This window comes from Bidens hawaiensis, unplaced genomic scaffold, assembly GCF_021521415.1.
Source record: "Bidens hawaiensis isolate Kalapana, Puna unplaced genomic scaffold, B.hawaiensis_p1.1 tig00009540_1, whole genome shotgun sequence".
In the NCBI taxonomy this organism is placed as follows: Eukaryota; Viridiplantae; Streptophyta; class Magnoliopsida; order Asterales; family Asteraceae; genus Bidens; species Bidens hawaiensis.
Genome location: NW_027491708.1, coordinates 382025 through 400922, shown reverse-complemented (window position 1 = coordinate 400922; position 18898 = coordinate 382025).

Sequence of the window (18898 nt, the reverse complement as noted above, 5' to 3'; positions counted from 1 at the left end):
ACCCACATATGCAAAATTTTTTAAAGAATTGTGCACTCAAAAGAGGCAACAAAAAGTGCCTCTACGAGTGGATTTAACTGAGCAGGTGAGTGTTGTTTTAAAAGGAGATCTTCCTCCTAAGCTTCAAGATCCGGGGACGCCCTTAATTAACATTCAAGTAGGCGATTTTCAAATGTCTAAGGCGTTACTAGATCTTGGGGCCGGAGTAAGTATTCTTCCGGGGGGTTTATACGGCCAATATGATTTCGGTCCTTTAAAACGAGTTGAGACAACGGTTGTGTTAGCCGATTTGTCCCATAAACTTCCCCGAGGAATTGTGCGGGATGTGATAGTAAAAGTTGAAGAATTTAGACTACTCATCGGTCGATTCGACCCAACAACAAAATGTTATATTGGGTCGACCGTTTTTAAACACCGCTCATGCTATTATTGACTATCGCTCGGGCACAGTTGATATGGCTTTTGTAAATAGAAAAATGAGATTAAATGTGTTCACTAACGGATCTAATGCTTTATGTGGTGATGAGTGTTTCATGGCAGATATTGTTGACACGTGTGAACCGCACGATTATGAGGACGATGCTTTGGAAGAATGTGTTTGTGATTTTTCTGAACAGGTACATCTTTGTGCATTGAGGATGGAAGAGAAAAATCAAGACGTGTTGGCGGTTAAAGAAGGACGACCACCGTGGACTCATCAAATTGAAAGTCTGCCAGCTGTGATTGATTCGGGTACAAAACCGTCATTGGAAAGTCCACCAAATTTGGAATTGAAGGATTTACCAAGCCACTTGAAGTATGCGTTTTTGGGGGATAATGACACATTACCGGTCATTATTGCATCTAATTTGGAAGAGGCCCAAGAACAAGAATTGTTGAAGGTGTTGAAGGCGTATAAGGCTGCCATAGGTTGGACAATTGCCGATTTAAAAGGCATTAGTCCATCTATAGTTATGCACAAAATCATCACCGACGAGGAGGCAAAACCAACTCGAGAGACTCAAAGAAGGTTGAACCCCAATTTGAGAGAAGTTGTGGAGAAAGAGGTAATAAAGTGGTTGGATGCGGGAATCATCTATCCCATCTCGGATAGCGCATGGGTTAGTCCTACACGGGTGGTACCAAAAAAAGCAGGTATACAGGTAATTAAAGACGAAAGCGGTGAACAAATCGCCACCCGACCGGTCACTGGGTGGCAAGTTCGCATTGACTATCGTAAATTAAACGCCGCTACATCTAAAGACCATTTTCATTACCTTTTATTGACCAAATTATTGAAAAATTATTGAATCAAAAGTATTACTATTTTTTGGATGGGTACTCGGGTTATAACCAAATTGCTATTCACCTGGATGACCAACACAAGACCACTTTCACCTGTCCGTATGGCACTTTTGCTTTTCGGCGAATGCCATTCGGATTGTGTAATTCCCCGGCCACATTCCAACGTTGTATGATGAGTATTTTTTCGGATATGGTCGGGGAGTCACTTGAGGTATTTATGGATGACTTTTCCATTTTTGGTCCAACTTATGAAACTTGTCTCAATGAATTAGAAAAAGTTTTAAATAGGTGTGTGAGACAAATTTAGTTTTAAGTTGGGAGAAAAGTCACTTCATGGTGCAAGAGGGTATCGTGTTGGGTCACGTGATTTCGGAAAGGGGAATGGAAGTGGATAAGGCAAAAGTCCGGGTAATATCATCTTTACCACCACCTAAAAACATTAAAGAGGTAAGGTCATTTTTGGGGCATGCGGGTTTTTATAGAAGATTTATTAAAGGCTTTAGTGTAATCACAAAACCTTTATGTAATTTATTGTTAAAAGATGTTCCATTTGATTTTACTAATGAGTGTTTGCAAGCGTTTAATGTTTTGAAGGAAAAATTGGTGGAAGCTCCCATTCTACAACCACCGGATTGGTCAAAGCCGTTTGAGATTATGTGCGATGCTAGTGATACTACTATCGGAGCGGTTTTGGGTCAACGAATTGATAAAAAACCGGTGGTAATTTATTATGCGAGTAAAACTTTATCCGAAGCGCAACTTAATTATACAACCACCGAAAAATAATTGCTTGCGGTGGTGTATGCTTTGGATAAGTTTCGCTCGTATATTTGGGGGAGTAAGGTGATTGTTTATTCGGACCATAGCGCGGTCCGATATTTGATGGAGAAGAAGGATGCAAAAGCACGTTTAATTAGATGGGTATTGCTTTTGCAAGAGTTTGATTTAGAACTTCGGGATAAAAAGGGGTGTGAAAATGTCGTGGCAGATCACCTATCCCGAATTCCGTTAGAGGGTGTTGATGACCCGATGGAGATAAACGAACGGTTTCCCGATGAACAATTGTTTGCCGTGTCGACCACACCGTGGTATGCCCACTTTGTGAATTATTTAGCAACGGGGTCTATTCCAAGTCATTAGGTGAAGAAAAGAAGACAAAGGTTCATGGCCCAAGTGAAACAATATATTTGGGATGAACCGAATTTGTTCAAGATTGGTTCGGATCAAATGATAAGGAGGTGTATTCCCGATTCCGATGTGTGGGAAATTTTGACTCATGCACATGCATCAGCGTGTGGAGGTCATTTTAGCGGTCAAAAAACGGGTTACCGGGTGCTCCAATGTGGTTTTTATTGGCCCACGATTTTTAAAGATGCAAGTGAATATGCCCGACATTGTTTGAATTGCCAAAAGTTGGGTAGTATCTCGAAACGGGATGAAATTCCATTGCAACCGATTTTGGTGTTAGAGATTTTCGATGTATGGGGAATTGACTTTATGGGTCCGTTTCCAAACTCGAATGGATTTTTATATATCTTGGTTACGGTTGATTATGTGTCCAAGTGGGTAGAAGCGGTAACAACAAGAACCAATGACCATTCGGTAGTTTGCAAATTCGTTCAATCCAACATCTTTGCTCGGTTTGGTATCCCGCGGGTTATTATAAGTGATGGTGGGTCACATTTCAAGAATTTCAACTTTGAGAAACGTTTAAAAAGGTACAATGTTAATCACCGAATTGCTACTTGATGTGTTGTAAAACACACTTATTTTCCATACCTGTTTATCATCTTTTTATTACGAATCTATATAATAAACCATGTTTTTAACTCGTTTTAACTTGATCTTACATAGTTTATTAATTTGTGTAGGTGACGAGTTTTAAAGGAGAAAAGGTTCGGGTTTTTGAAGATATTGGAGGCTTGTATGATCAAGTTAAAAATAACAAGCTCTAGGCCCGATCCAAGCCCGCTAGAGGAAATCTTTACATGGATATTATATATTAAAACACAAAAAAAACCTAGCTAGAACCGGCCCACAAGGAGCCGATCGGAAATCTCATTCAGGTAGAAATAAGAAAATCAGTTTGTTGGTCGGCTAGTAGTTTGTTTGGTTTTTAGGAGACATTTACTTAATATTTGTGTGTGTGGTTGGGATTAATCTCACGTGGAGCAACAAACACAAATCAACAACAATTTTAATATACAACCTCAAAACAACCCTTGGCAGTTTCCAATCGGGACAACAACTAAATCAAGAGAAATTGTTTTTGAAGGTTTGTGACCAAGGGAAATAGAAGGCTATTCATCAAAGTTTATTGGTTTGATTTTCTGTTTTCTTTAATTATGAATTTAGTTTTTAAACTTATTAACTTTGTACTATCTATTATTATTATGAGTTGCTAAACTATTTGCACTACCCAGGTTGAGATGAATATTGACGTTGTTTGATGGTTTATGTGGTTTTTATTAATTACACGACGTATTACTATTGAAAAGCTTGATCTATTTTGATCTTGGATGTGTTAGTTATTGTTTTAATATAATTTTTGCATGTGATTCTCCTTATTGCCTTGATGGATTGATATTGTATCGTCTGGTTAGGGTTATTCGGTTAGGTCATAGACTTGGTGTTTTTGATCTGTTTGTGGTTAGCGCGACCATAGGAATCTTGAGTGTGATTAATTATTAAAATTCAATAGTTTCACCTTCCTTGCGACCGAGAGGTAATAGGGAGTCGGTTTGTCTCGCGTCTTTATTCGGTTAGGTTAGAATTGCGCGAGAGCAATTTTTGGTCTTATCCGGTTTAGTTTTGCGTGCAAATATGTGTCTTAGATCAAGTTAAATATTGTTACCCCTTTATCCCTATAATTGCTAGTACCAATTTTAAGCGGGTTTTGTGTCGGTGAGTCCGAGATGAGATGCGTCATTAGGGTACCTTAATAATCTTTTTCCCGGTGCATTTATTCAATCTTATTAGATTGTGAGGGTTAGTTGGTGAGACCGAGAGATGATCTAGCGAACTTTAATGAGCCTTAGTTGATTAATTTAAGATCCTGGTGTCATGTGATTAGTTAATTCCATTAACCGTTGAACTGTCAATAGGATTCTTGCCTAGGTAGTCGTTTCTCCATATTCGTTAAGAGCTCCTTTAGTTTCGTTAAATTTTCAAGTTAGTTCCGTTAAGTTAAGTAAGTTAGTTTTAAATTAATTAAAATAAAATCAATTAAATATTATTAGGTAGGACTTGGATTAGGGTTTATAATCTGAGCCGTTCTCACGTGTCTTCGAGTTCGATATCCGGACTTTCCTCATCTTTTCTATACGCGACCGGTACACTTGTCGTTTGTGTGAACTAGGATAGACTGTTTGGTTTTTAAATCTTAGTTGCGATTCGTGTTTATTAATTATATATATTTTCGCACATCAAGTTTTTGCTAGTACATGATTTATTTTTAAAGTGTAACAATTTAGCCAAAAAAACCCGAACCTTTTCTCCTTTAAAACTCGTCACCTACACAAAATAATAAACTTTGTAAGATCAAGTTAAAACGAGTTAAAAACATGATTTATTATATATATTCGTAATAAAAAGATGATAAAAAGGTATGGAAACTAAGTGTGTTTTACAACACATCAAACATCCCCACACTTAAGACTTTTTCGTCCCTGAAAAAGAAATCTACACAAGATCATAACCAAGTGAAAAACAACAAACTCCCAGATTATTTATCATTATTAAAGCACAAGAAACAGCTCGACATATTGACCGTGATTGCCGATATTGTTGTCCACTTAAACCCAGCAACCAACCAATCAAGCCCCCCTTTTGCATTAAACATTTTAAGTCCAAAAATTAAGGCTACACCTACCCCATCTCAGACAAAGAGAGCTAGAAGACTAGAGTCGACGCAAACTGGTTCGACAAATCACCATAAGCCAATGACTCGTTGATGGTACTAATTATATGCACTCGGTGAAATTTTGATGGATGAATGGTCATGTGGAGGTCATACGAGCTATTCCTAAATATTATTGGACTTTGCCCTATAAATTCCTAATTTGATATTTATTGACTAAGAACCTTCGAGCCCCAATAGTGTATCCTCAGAGTCACTATCCCCAAGGTAACACGTAAACTCTAAGTCCCGTCTAGTATGTGCATCTTTGGCCTCTTTTTCTAACTTTAAACTATGCTTCTTTGGTATTTTATAATACATAACTTTCTTCAAAAGCATTTTGTTTTTATTGAACAACTTTGGATAATACACATAACTTTCAAAACATACTTCTTCTTTTTTTTTCTCTTTTTTTTTCATTATTTTTCTTTTTTTTATATCACCCTAAAGTATATAACTATTTCTAAGCTCGTAAAAAGATGGACATATACTGGTGTGCTGGTTTGAGTGCATCTAAGTCTTACCATCTCAAAGTTTTTAGATTATGGTAATCCTCCCTAAGCATCGAAATTCGGTTTCACCGTTTTTCAAATTATTATATATATAAAAAATCTGCTACAGAGGACTATCAAAGCTAGTTGGGCCTACCGACACATCCCAAATCAGATATGCAAACCATCTCTTCTTTTATTATTATATTATATATTTCAAAAGTTCCGAGAGTTCGTTAACACAACTGTAATAATATCATTTCATGCTTAACGTAGAAGAAAAACAATTTTCAAGGGACATTTTTCTTTAAAACTTTTTTTTTAAATATTAACTCCCAAGATTTTCAATATTCTTTTATTTTTCTTAAAAATGAAAACGTCAGTTCCCCATCCCCACACTTAAATTTCACATTGTCCTCAATGTGAGATAAGAAAAAGACAACACTAACATAAAGAAAAATAAAGTGGAACAGACTCCCCTGGTATATGTGATCATGAAAGTGTGCAGTGAATCATGTTCCTCGCCCTCCTATTCGAACGCACGCTTAAAACTCCAGTGTTCTCCATCAAGCTATCACTCACGAACGGAAGCGACAATCCTTAAGCAAATTGCATCCTCACACTTGTTTAAAACTCTAGCTCATTAACCGTCATCAACCAACCAAGGAATAACCTGCAAGTAAGAGAAGAAACACCCGGCAAAACTCGGAAATAAAAATAAAAATGAAAATAAAATAATAAGTAAAGATATTACCGGGTTGCCTCCCGGGAAGCGCTAAGTTTATTGAATAGTCTTCAGCCGGACTCGCTCCTGAAACCTCAATCAGAGGCTTCTTCTTTATCCGCTTCCCATTAATACTCCTCAACACTATCCTCTTACAACTGGTCGGGAAGAAACCAACTGCACCGCTCTCATGGGCCCAAACATACAACGTGAACTTGGCCCACCAATTCGTAGACTCGCCCAAAAATGATTTCTTGAAGTGAAACAGGAGTGACGAACTCTTCTGCCCACCATGATCTCTTAGCCTAGATATCCTCCTTATTCTTTTAACCAACTTTTTAAAACTCGACACGTCCCGAATGGAGATTGAGTACGGTTCAAATTTTGGTTTTTCAAAATCCAAGTGCAATGGTGGGAAGACTGAATCACCAACTACCTCATGGCTCTCCTCACAAGGCTCCTTCTTGAACCCCGCACTTGGCTCGTTATACAATAGATCCTCAAGCAACTTTAAATCGCCAAGTGGGTCAAACTCTCCTTCATCCATCACTGTAAAATCCACCAACTCATCACTAAACTCACCCCTAAACTCATCTTCCCACGAGGGAACATGCTCCTTTGACTGCTTTTCCATCCCCGCATCTTCAAATTCGATAATCAGCTCACTAAGTTGTGATTGACTCATTAAACCAAGCCGAATTCCATCTAAAGCTTGTTGGGTCAGGAATGGGGAATTTGGATTTGTATCATGGATGATGCGCAACCAATCAAACATTACCTCATCCGGATCTGGTATTTGTTCAATGAATTCACCGGATGAGTTTTCATAACAAAGAAGATTCCCCCTTAAATCAAACATCAAACGTAACCGGGTTTCACTCGATTTTTAGCTTTGCAATCCAAAATCCTCTGTATCTCCATCTGCCAAATGGTGTAACGCTTTTGTTCTTTGACTCCGTTCCCGTAAGTCTCCATTACTGCACACTTAAACGGAAACGGATCACGGGCACCAGATAGTAGTAAATAAATTAGAAATAAAATTAAACTAAAACAAAACTATTTAAAAGAAAACTAAGCAAAACTATATTAATATATATAACTACAAAAGGCAAGTCCCCAAACTTGGGTCGTTCTTCTAATCGCCTCAAACCGTGTCCCCGGCAACGGCGCCAAAAACTTGATGTGCGAAAATATATATAATTAATAAACACGAATCGCAACTAAGCTTTAAAAACCAAATAGTCTATCCTAGTTCACACATACGGAAAGTGTACCGGTCGCGTATAGCAAAGATGAGTAAAGTCCGGATATCGAACTCAAAGACACGTGAGAACGGCTCAGATTATAAACCCTAATCCAAGTCCTACCTAATAATATTTAATTGATTTATTTTAATTAATTTAAAACTAACTTACTTAACTTAACGGAACTAACTTGAAAACTTAACGAAACTAAAGGAGCTCTTAACGAATATGGAGAAACGACTACCTAGGCAAGAATCCTATTGATAGTTCAACGGTTAATGGAATTAACTAATCACACGACACCGGGATCTTAAATTAATCAACTAAGGCTCATTAAAGTTCGCTAGATCATCTCTCGGTCTCACCACTACTCCTTATCATCCACAAACAAGTGGACAAGTTGAAGTGTCCAATCGTTAAATTAAAGAAATCTTGATGAAGACGGTGCGGGTCGATAGGAAGGATTGGTCTTCTAAGTTAAATGATGCATTGTGGGCGTATCGGACCGCCTACAAAACTCCTATTGGCACAACTCCTTATCGGTTAGTTTATGGGAAAGGGTGTCATTTACCAATGGAGTTGGCACATAAGGCGCTTTGGGCGATCAAGAATGTAAACTCGGATTATAAAAAAGCGGGTGAATTGAGAAAGTTGAAATTGAATGAGATCGAGGAAATCCGGGATGAAGCGTATGAATGTGCTTCCGCGTACAAAGACAAACTAAAGAAAGTCCATGATGCAAAGTTGATAAAACGGACTTTTGAAGTGGGTCAAAAGGTGTAGTTGTATAATTCAAGGCTAAAGTTATTTCTGGTAAGTTAAAGAGCAAGTGGATGGGCCCATATGTCATCACAAAAGTGGGTCAGTTTGGTGATGTGGAGATAGAAGATGTTCAAGAGCAAACAAAACAAGTGGTGAACGGTCAAAGACTTAAACCTTACTTGGAAGGAAAGGACATCAATATGCTCGATGTGGACCGGGTGAGTTATTTGTTACGCTCACCGGATGAGGAAACGAATTAAAAAGGCCAAGGTATGTTGTATATTTTAGTTTATTTTAATTTAGTTTTTGTTAAAATTCGTTTTAAAAATTACCTTCTTCGCTTTGGAGTTGTCCAAATCATGGGTGGGGAAGTCCTTGCGATTTTTATACCGTGTTGAGGACAACTCGGGTTTTTCATGGGGGGTAGGGTAATTTTTATTTTTATTTTAATTTGGTAGATAAGTTTTTATTATTGTTTTTATGTAATCTTTGGTTTTTGTAGTTTTCGGTTTTTTTTAAAAAAAAAAATTGAATTGAAAACTTGTTAGTGCACGGTTTTGTGTCTAGAGTCTTTGTATTTATCGTTATTGTTTATTTGATGATTAATGTAATATTTAATGTTTATTTTGAACTAGTTCGTTAAGTTTAAGTCTAGTTCGCTAGGGATGTTAGCGAACTAAGACTAGTTCGTTAAGTTAAGTCTAGTTCGCTAAGGAATGTTAGCGAACTAAGACATTATTATGTATTCCCTCCTGATTCGTTAGGGGATGTTAACGAATCAGGGGGCGGTTCGTTATGTTAAATTATGTAACGAAGGGGAAGCTGGTTCGCTAGGGGATGTTAGCGAACCAGGTCACCTTCTATATATAGTGAACAACTGTTCACTTGTAACAGAGTTTTTAAGAGAGAGATATAACATTATTCAGAAAAGTTTTAAAGTATTTACTCTCTCTCTCTCTCAAGCTTCACATTAACGTTATTACACATACATAACATTAAATCAAGGTTAATTATGAGCTAGATCTATAAACGTATTGATAGTATAGATTCGGATCTAAGATCTGTTGATTGTTATTGATACGGGATTCAACAAGTGGTATCAGAGCTGTTGGTGCTCGTTACACTTGATTTGGTGTTTTAATTGTTATTATTATTACGTTTTTCAGTTTGATTTTGAATCACTTGGTGTTGGAATTGATTGAATTATAGACGAATTGGATTGAATTCGTGTTGGTTAAGGTATTGTCGAGGTTTGGATTGGACGAATTGAGATTTGGATTGGATTTGTGTGTTTTAGTTTTGGTTTTGGTTTAAGTCCGAAAACAGGGATTTGTTTTTGATCAAATTGGTTTGGTTATTGGTGTTAATCGGTTATGAAGTAATGTGTATTGGATTCGGATTTGGTTTACAAGTATTTTGGTAGTTTATTTGTGCAATTTGGTTGAGAAACGAAGTAGTATTACGAATTTGGTATTGTTGGATTTCTGGGTTTAATCTTCATAATTTCTGGAAATGAGTTTGAAGATTTGAAGATGAATGTGATTCGTTATCTTCTTCATGGTGATTCGCTATATGTTTCACTGTGATTCGTTATCAACAGTGCTAATTTGTTATCTTATTCGTTAGCCAATTCGTGTGAGTTATTGATTCGTGTTATCTAGTTCGTTAACTAGATTAACCGATTCGTGTGACACGTGTTCTTCTTGAGATTTGTGTCATAACAACCTTTGCCACGTGGCATAGGGTGTCAGAGTTTGTTACAAACGGTTGTAACAACCTGATTCGCTATAGTGTGATTTGTTAATCCACTGTAGCTCATTCGTTAAGCATTCCTTAGTGATTCGCTAAGTTTATGTTGGCGATTCGTTATTAATTATCATCTGATTCGCTAAACTAATTCTGTGCAATTCGTTTGGATAATTCGTTAAGTTGACTTGGTCAATTCGTTTGATCAATTCGTTAAGTTGACTTGGTCAATTCGTTTGGTCAATTCGTTAAGTTGACTTGGTCAATTCATTTGGATAATTCGTTAAGTTGACTTGTGATTCGTTAAACCTTCATCACATTCGTTATCTGTTTCGCCATTTGGGTGATTCGTTAACCTTATTTGTGATTCGTTAAGTTGACTCGTTAAGTTGACTTTTGATTCGTTAAAACACTCATCTAATTCGTTAAGATACTTCGTTACTGATCAGTCTTAATTTTATTAAGGATTGATTCGCTACAACTGTTCACAGTTCGCTACAACTGTTCACTAATTCGTTAAGATATTTCATTATTTGATTCGATTTCAAAGATGGCTGGTATGTATGCATTAGCGTCTCAAAACATGTTGATGCAACAGATGTTGCAACTTGATACCGAGATAGGTTCACATTCTAAATGTCCAAGATTGATGAAGTTCAGTGACTTTGCCAAGTGGGAACCTCGGTTTTGTGCACATTTGGGATCTGTTCATCCTGATTGCTCATATTGTCTTGATGAAGTTTATGTTGCACCAATGATTGGTGATGATACTATTGGATATACTCCTAAAGCTGTTTCTCAATACTCACAAGAAGAGAAGAAAGCTTTAGAAATCGAGATAAAAGCATATTCTACTTTGACTATGGCATTACCAGAAAATATATTTCATCAAGTTGGTAGTATCAAGAGATGTGCGTCTTTATTTCAACATCTGCGTATGAGAAGCATGGGAAACACTGCTGAAAGTAAGAAAGTGATGCTCAAGTTTCAGTTTCGAAACTTTAATTTATTGAAAGGAGAAACAGTTGAAGAGATGACTACAAGATTTAGTCATTTAATTGCTGAAATGGACAAGATGAAAATGGAAATTTCTGAAAGAGATAAAATTGACACTATTAAAAGTGTGCTTCCAAGTTCCTACTCAACATTTCTAATGGTTTTGAAAGAGAATGATTATTTTCTGAATGAAGACTTGACGGCACTTGAATTTCAACAAAAGATCGAAGCTAGAGAATATGATCTTAAGTGTCAAAAATCCTCCAAAGAAAATCAAGATCCAGCTTTCTATGGTGAAAGTATGCCTCTCAGTTCAACAATCTCTCCAATCACTGCTTTTCTTACTCATGCGGCAAGTGAAAAAGAATCAACAATGTTTAATGATCCAAAAGTTTGTTTATACTCTGCTGATAATTCGGGTGGTTCTGAAGTTCAACTAATACAAATCCATTTGCTACACCACCTAGTGTTAATATGAAGGAAGCTGAGCAAAACTTTGCTTTTCTGACGGCTTTTATGTCTTCATATGAAAACTTAGTGAGTAGTAAAATTGCCACAAGTGATTTAACAGATGAGGACTATGATCAGATAGATCTAGATGATCTAGAAATCATGGATTTGAAATGGAACATGGCGATGATCGTTCGTAAAGTTAAAAGATTCATGCAGAGAACTGGAAAAGATCTTCCTGCTTTAAACAAGAAGTTGGGTTTTGACAAATTAAAAGTAAAGTGTTACAATTGTCAAGAATTTGGGCATTTCGCGAAGGAATGTGACAAGCCAAGGAAAGAATACACTGGACCTCGTGGTCAAAGTCAAAATGCTTCTTCACCACGAGGAAGTGATGCTGAAAAGAAACCATCTTCTTCTACAACACAAGCAATGTTAGCAGACGGAACTGATTGGTCACAACGGTTACTATGCAATGATGTTCAAGCAAATTTGGCTATGTTACATAACGATTGTCAAGATGCTACTGGTAGTGAGATGTCTTCCGATAATGATTCTGGATCTGATTCTGACGACTCTTGTGACAAGCCTTCTGAATCAATGTTTGCTTGCATGGCCAAGATCAATGAGGTTAGTAATTCTATTTCTACTACTTCATGTGTTAAAGTATCATGTGTTGAATGTGAATCTAACAAATCTAAGTTAGAAGCATTGAAAAATCAAAATGATAATCTTATAAGAGAAATTGCTTCTCTTAAGGATACTTATCGACAATCTCTTGAATCTCAAAGGAGATCTCGAGAAAAGATTGAAGCATTGTCGACAAGTAACCACGATCTCAAAGCCGAGTTATCTGTGAAAATGACCATTAATGAACAAAAGTTTCAGGAAATTTTGAAACATCGTTCTAAGTTAACTGAGCTTGAGAATGAGGTTCTTGAATTGAAAAACAAATTGGGGAAATTTAGAAATTCATCTTTTCTGTTGAATGAAATTATTGAAGTATCTGGAAAACAAAAAGATTCTAAGAAAGGTATTGGTTTTGTTGAAATTCCACCACCTTTTCATAATGATTATAAAATTAATCCTTTTGCAAGAAAATAAGAAGATATGATTCAAAAGGAATCTGTGATTTCTGAAAAACCTAAAATGGTTAAACCTGAAACTGTCAAACCCCAAGTTGCTCCTCAGAAACCTCATGTGGAAAGTAAAAAGGTCTTTGTTGAAAATGTTGATAAAGTAATTATTGAAGATGTGTTTGAACCTGAGATAATACACAAGAATAAGAACATTCCTAGTTCTAATCATATTCTTTGCGAACCTCAAGAGTTTGAGGAAGCTGTGTATGGTTCATTCAAGTCTCAAATGAACAAGGAAGAAACTGTGAAAACTAAACCAGTGAGGACAAAGAAGTCAGTTAAACCAAAGATTTCTGACGAGGACTTAATGCCTTTCATTAATCCTCCAAGTTCTAAGTCTTCTTCGGCTAGAGTTTTTAAGTTAAAGGGAATGGACACAATGTTCACTGAAAAAGACATTCCAATCAGTATCATTAAACCTGAACTAATTGAGAGTGTTTTTGTCAATGAAACTTCAAAAATTCAAGAACTTGAACGTGTGTATGCTCAAACAAAAACTTAAGTTCAATCTGATCCATTGACTAAGGCAAAACAATTTTTAAAACAAGCTAAGAAGATCAATTTTGTGAAGTCAACTGGAACAGATACACTAAAAAGCTTTTCGAACAGTTCTAATTTAGATTTTTATTTAAAGAAGAAATCTGAATTATCTGATGAGTCTGCTAAGAGCATGACTAAAAATGTGAGTCATCATCAACCATCTGCATCATTTATTCCAATTACTTCTAAACATCATCATGTAGACATGCGAACTTGTTTTTTATGCGGTCAACAAGGTCATGTTGTGAAGCATTGTAGTCAGCAGAATTATCAGAATCTTCATCCTTTTATCAAGGACAAATCTAAGCCAATTCCAGTGGTCAAGGAGATTCTGAAACGACCTGTGTCGTATACTGATGATACTCATATTTTGTTCTCTGATGTGAATCCTCGGAAGGTTCTTCATATCAATGAGACACACGGTCAAGTGAAACCAAAATTCATTCCAACTGAACCTATATGTCAAAACAAGAATTCAAACATTGTTCAGGCAGCTTACTTAAGACGAAAGTCTAGGAAGCCGGTAACTTATTCACAAGTGGCTGAACAACAATTGAAATCTGTTAAAGCTAATGATCAAAGAGAAAACCAAAAGGTGCCCAAGACTGAGGCCTGGGCTGCCCTTTTAAACTAATCACTTTTGTTTGTGTGTAGGGTTCATCCAAGACCATTTCTGGTGAAAACTGGATCATGGATAGCAGATGTTCTCGTCATATCACTGGGAATCTCGACCTATTAACCAATGTCAGAAATATTCAAGGAGGTTATGTAGCGTTTGCTGGGAATTCTGGGGGCATGATCACACAAGAAGGTGAAGTTTCAAATGGTCACATTACGATTGAGAAAATTATTGTAACAAGGTTGATCATAATTTATTGAGTGTATCGCAGATTTGTGATAAAAAGTACACTACGATATTTACTGACAAAGAGTGTCTTATCTTGAAACCAGGTTACGTTATTCCCGAGGACATGGTTGTCATGCGATCACCACGATCAAATGATATTTTTGTCTTAAATATGAGTTCTAAGATATCAACATCGATCGAAACATGTTTTGTCTCGAAAGCAACCGAGAGAGACTCAATTCTATGGCATCGTAGAATGGGTCACATACATGTCAGAAAGATGAATTATTTAATGGCAAATGACTTAGTTGAGGGTGTCTCGTTAAAGAACTTTAAGTTATCTGATCACTGCGTTGCATGCAAAAAGGGCAAGCAGAAGAAGAAGACACATCCCTCTAAGTTATTGAATTCCATTGATACTCCTCTTGAACGACTTCATATGGATTTGTTTGGTCCAGTGAATCGTGCGAGTATTTCTGGAGACTGGTATTGTCTTGTAGTGACAGATGATTATTCAAGATATTCATGGGTGTTATTTATGAGTTCAAAAGATCAAACACCGGTTTTGGTACAAAACCTTATTACTAAGATCGAATCACTGTACAAACAAAAGGTGAGGAGAATCCGAAGTGATAATGGTACTGAATTCAAAAACACTATATTGGATTTCTTTTGTATTCAAAAGGGAATTCACCGAGAATATAGTGCACCTTATGTACCTCAACAAAATGGTGTTGCTGAAAGGAAAAATAGAACTCTGATTAAAGCTGCACGTACAATGCTCGCTGATTCAAAGCTTCCTGTTCAATTTTGGAATGAGGCAGTGAATACAGCTTGTTATACGCTTAATCGAGTTCTAACAGTGAAACGACTCAAGAAGACAACCTATGAGATCTTAAATAATAGAAAACCTAATTTAAAGTACCTGAAACCATTTGGGTGTCCGTGTACAATGTTGAAGAAGAATTCGGGTAAATTTGAAGAAAAAGCTATCGAATGGTATTTCTTGGGATATGCATCTCCAAAGAAGAGGGTTTTTAATTTCACATCTGGTTGTGTTGAAGAATGGTACCATGTGGAATGTCAAAAGTACACAACTCCTCCTCAAGGGAAAGGTCCAGACTGGATGTTTGACTACGATAGTTTATTTAATTCTTTTACTCCTTCGACTGAACACATCGATGAAGATCTGGTTCGAGCATACTTTGAAGATCATTTGGCAATTCCAAGATTTTCAAGTTCTAATGAAGTTGAAGCTCAACCAGATGCTCCAACTGAAGAATCTCAAGTTGTTTCTCCAGTTGCTATTGATAATGTTTCTACTTCTTCTGATGATGATCAAGCTGAAATTCAAGTCATTGATCTTGACAGTGATAATGTTTCATCTCCCGAGTTGGGTGAACATTACACTAACTTATTTGATAATGTTATTATTCCTGAGAATCCCACTCTTCGGATTCATGGATATCATCCACAGGAAAATATCATTGGATAACTTGATGTGGGCGTTCGTACACGTCATCAAGTTGCTTCGTCAAGTGATAATAACATATTGTGTGCTTACACTAACTTACATTCTTCGGGAATTGTGAATTTTGCTAAATTCAATTGCTTTCTATCTCAAGTTGAGCCAACGACAGCTCGTAAGGCACTTGAAGATCCTTCTTAGGTAGAAGCTATGCAAGAGGAATTACAGCAGTTTGCAAGATTGGGTGTTTGGGATTTAATAGACAAACCTGCTAGAGTTAAGAAAGCCATTCCGACTAAGTGGGTATTTAAGTGTAAGAAGGACGATCGAGGGGTGATTGTCAGAAACAAAGCACGTCTAGTAGTGCTAGGGTTTCATCAGCAAGAGGGTATTGATTACACAGAGGTATATGCTCCAGTTGCAAGATTAGAGTCGATTCGAATCTTCCTGGATTATGCAGCTCATAAGAATATCAAGGTCTATCAAATGGATGTTAAAAGTGTTTTTCTCAATGGTGAATTACACGAGGAAGTGTTTGTCCAACAACCACCTGGTTTTGAAGATCCTGATTATCCAGACCGTGTTTACCGATTAAACAAGGCCCTGTATGGTCTACATCAAGCCCCGAGATCTTGGTATGGCAGCTCGCCGACCATCTGACTGATAATGGCTTCAAACGAGGAACTGTTGACTGCACTTTATTTCATAAAACTGTTGGTGATGATCTTCTTCTAGTCCAGATTTATGTTGACGATATTATTTTTGGGTCTACAAACGACACATTGTGTAAGGAGTTCGAGAAGTCCATGCAAACAAAGTTCGAGATGAGCTCGATGGGAGAGATGAATTTCTTTTTAGGGTTGCAGGTTCACCAGTCTGCTCATGGAATCTTTATTCACCAAACCAAATATGTGAACGACGTCTTGAGCCGATTCAAGATTTCTGCCGGAAAAATCCCTTCTACTCCTCTTCCAGTGGGTCACAATTTATCACCGGATGAATTGGAGGATACCGTTGATCCGACCCTTTATCGTGCCATGATTGGTTCATTAATGTACTTAACGGCTTCTCGCCCTGATATTATGTTTGCTGTTTGTCTTTGTGCTAGGTATCAAGCAAGTCCACGAGTGACTCACCTAGCTGCAGTCAAGAGAATTCTTCAGTATTTGAGGGGAAATCCAGACATCGGGATGTGGTACCCCAAAGATAATACTTTCGATCTTACCGCCTACTCAGACTCAGACTATGGAGGATGCAAGATCAATTTCAAATCAACGACTGCAGGATGTCAATTTTTAGGAAACCGGCTTGTTTACTGGCAGTGTAAGAAGCAGACAACGGTCTCCACTTCAACCGCCGAAGCTGAATATGTTGCAGCCTCGAGTTGCTGTTCCCAGGTTTTGTGGATACAACAACATCTTCGCGACTACGGTTTGAAGTTTCTTACTACTCCCATCTTGATTGATAATTCTGCTGCTATTAGTATCACCAAGAATCCCGTAAAACATTCTAAAACAAAACATATCGAAATTCGATATCATTTTATACGGGATTGCTATGAAAAGAAATTAATCGATCTTGAGAAAGTACATACTGATTTTCAAAAAGCCGATCTATTTACCAAAGCGTTTGATAGAACACGTTTTAATTTTTTGCTTGGTTTAAATGGATTGAAGACCCTTGCCGATATCCTTAAACAAGGATGACTATCTTCTGTCATTTCTTTCTTTTAAAATTTATTTTGGTTTTAGGGGGTGAAAATCTAGAAAATACAAAAAGAGTATGTTTTCGTTTGTATAGAAAAAATCCAAAAACATTAAAAAATTTTCAAAATTCAAAAATAGTGTGATTTCTGTTCTTTAATGTTTTTTTTCCTTTAAATATTTAGAAAATCCAAAAACATTTTAAAATTTTGAAAAACCAAAAAGAATGTGATTTATGTTTTGTACAGAAAAATCCGAAAATTCAAAAAGATTGTGAAGTTTATTTTGTTTATAAGAAAATTGAAAAAGACAAAAATATTGTGTTTTTAAAGTTTGTACAGAGAAAAACCAAAAAGATTTTTGCAGACGTTTTTAGATTATTTTCTCGCTGAAAATTACGTCGGTTATTTAAGTTTATGAAGCATGCTTGCATGTCTTGGTCCTATAATTCACTCGTGAATTGATGGTTAGCCATTTATTTATTAACTTAAGTTAACTGGGGCGATTAAATTTATCTTTTCTTTATTTTATGCTCCTCAAAATTTTGAGTTTTTGAAGCAAAAAGAGAACATGATAGTACATTGATTATCTTGACCCCAAATTCAGCAAAAAGTAAGCTTAAAAGACTGTGTGCTTAATTGCATTGGTGCATTGGTAGGTCTTAAAACAACCCAGTAGAGTAAAGTATGTGATATAAACATAAAGAAATGCCAAATTGAAATGGGTGTTAGTCTCTAGCAAAAGTCTTGGTGATGATGGCAGAAATGTAATAACAAGTCATACTCAAGCCTTATATTTGTTGATCACCCAAAAACAAAATAAAGCAAATAACAAGCGTTAAGATTCTGGACACTGTGAGTCTTTATGCGGCTTAACCATCTGGTATTCATAAGCATGAATATTTCACTCGCCTTCGCAAACCCAAATTCATTAAACTTGATCACCGCTGTACTTCTTACAATTTAAATTACTGACATGATCAAAATTCGCTGTTAGTCATACAATTTGTTCCTCCCTTGCGTGCGTCTTAATACCATTAAGAAACGGACCCCATGGGATACAATGTATGTAAGCCGACAGATGGACTCGTGCATACTCACTCACAGTAAAGGAAACTTGATGCATTGCTCAAAATTTCTACAATTGGTATCAAAATTTTTATCAACAATATAATGGTTTAAGTCAAGTTGGGGTGATTTGGCAAAAATCAAATTAAGCTTGAACCGTGATTAGAGGCTGATAGTTTCTGATATTCTGTGCTTTAATTGAACTATTTAATCATATCACAAAAATATTTGAATGTGTGTTATTAGATTTATGTGGACAACAATACCAATGACCGACTTATCGCCAGTCATAATATCGCTGAAATATAAAACTGTGATGGAAGGGAAATTTGGCCAATATGATTCTCTGCTCAAACTCAACAAAAATACAAAAATATATACTGTTTTTGATAAAATCATTGAAAAACACAAAAAGATGATCTATTTTAAAGGATTGGGTATTCTTCTGTAAATACATTCTTTAATTCTTTAAATTTTTACAAAATACCAAAATATTTTCGTCTTCTTTATACAAAATACTTAAATAAATTTTTAAGATA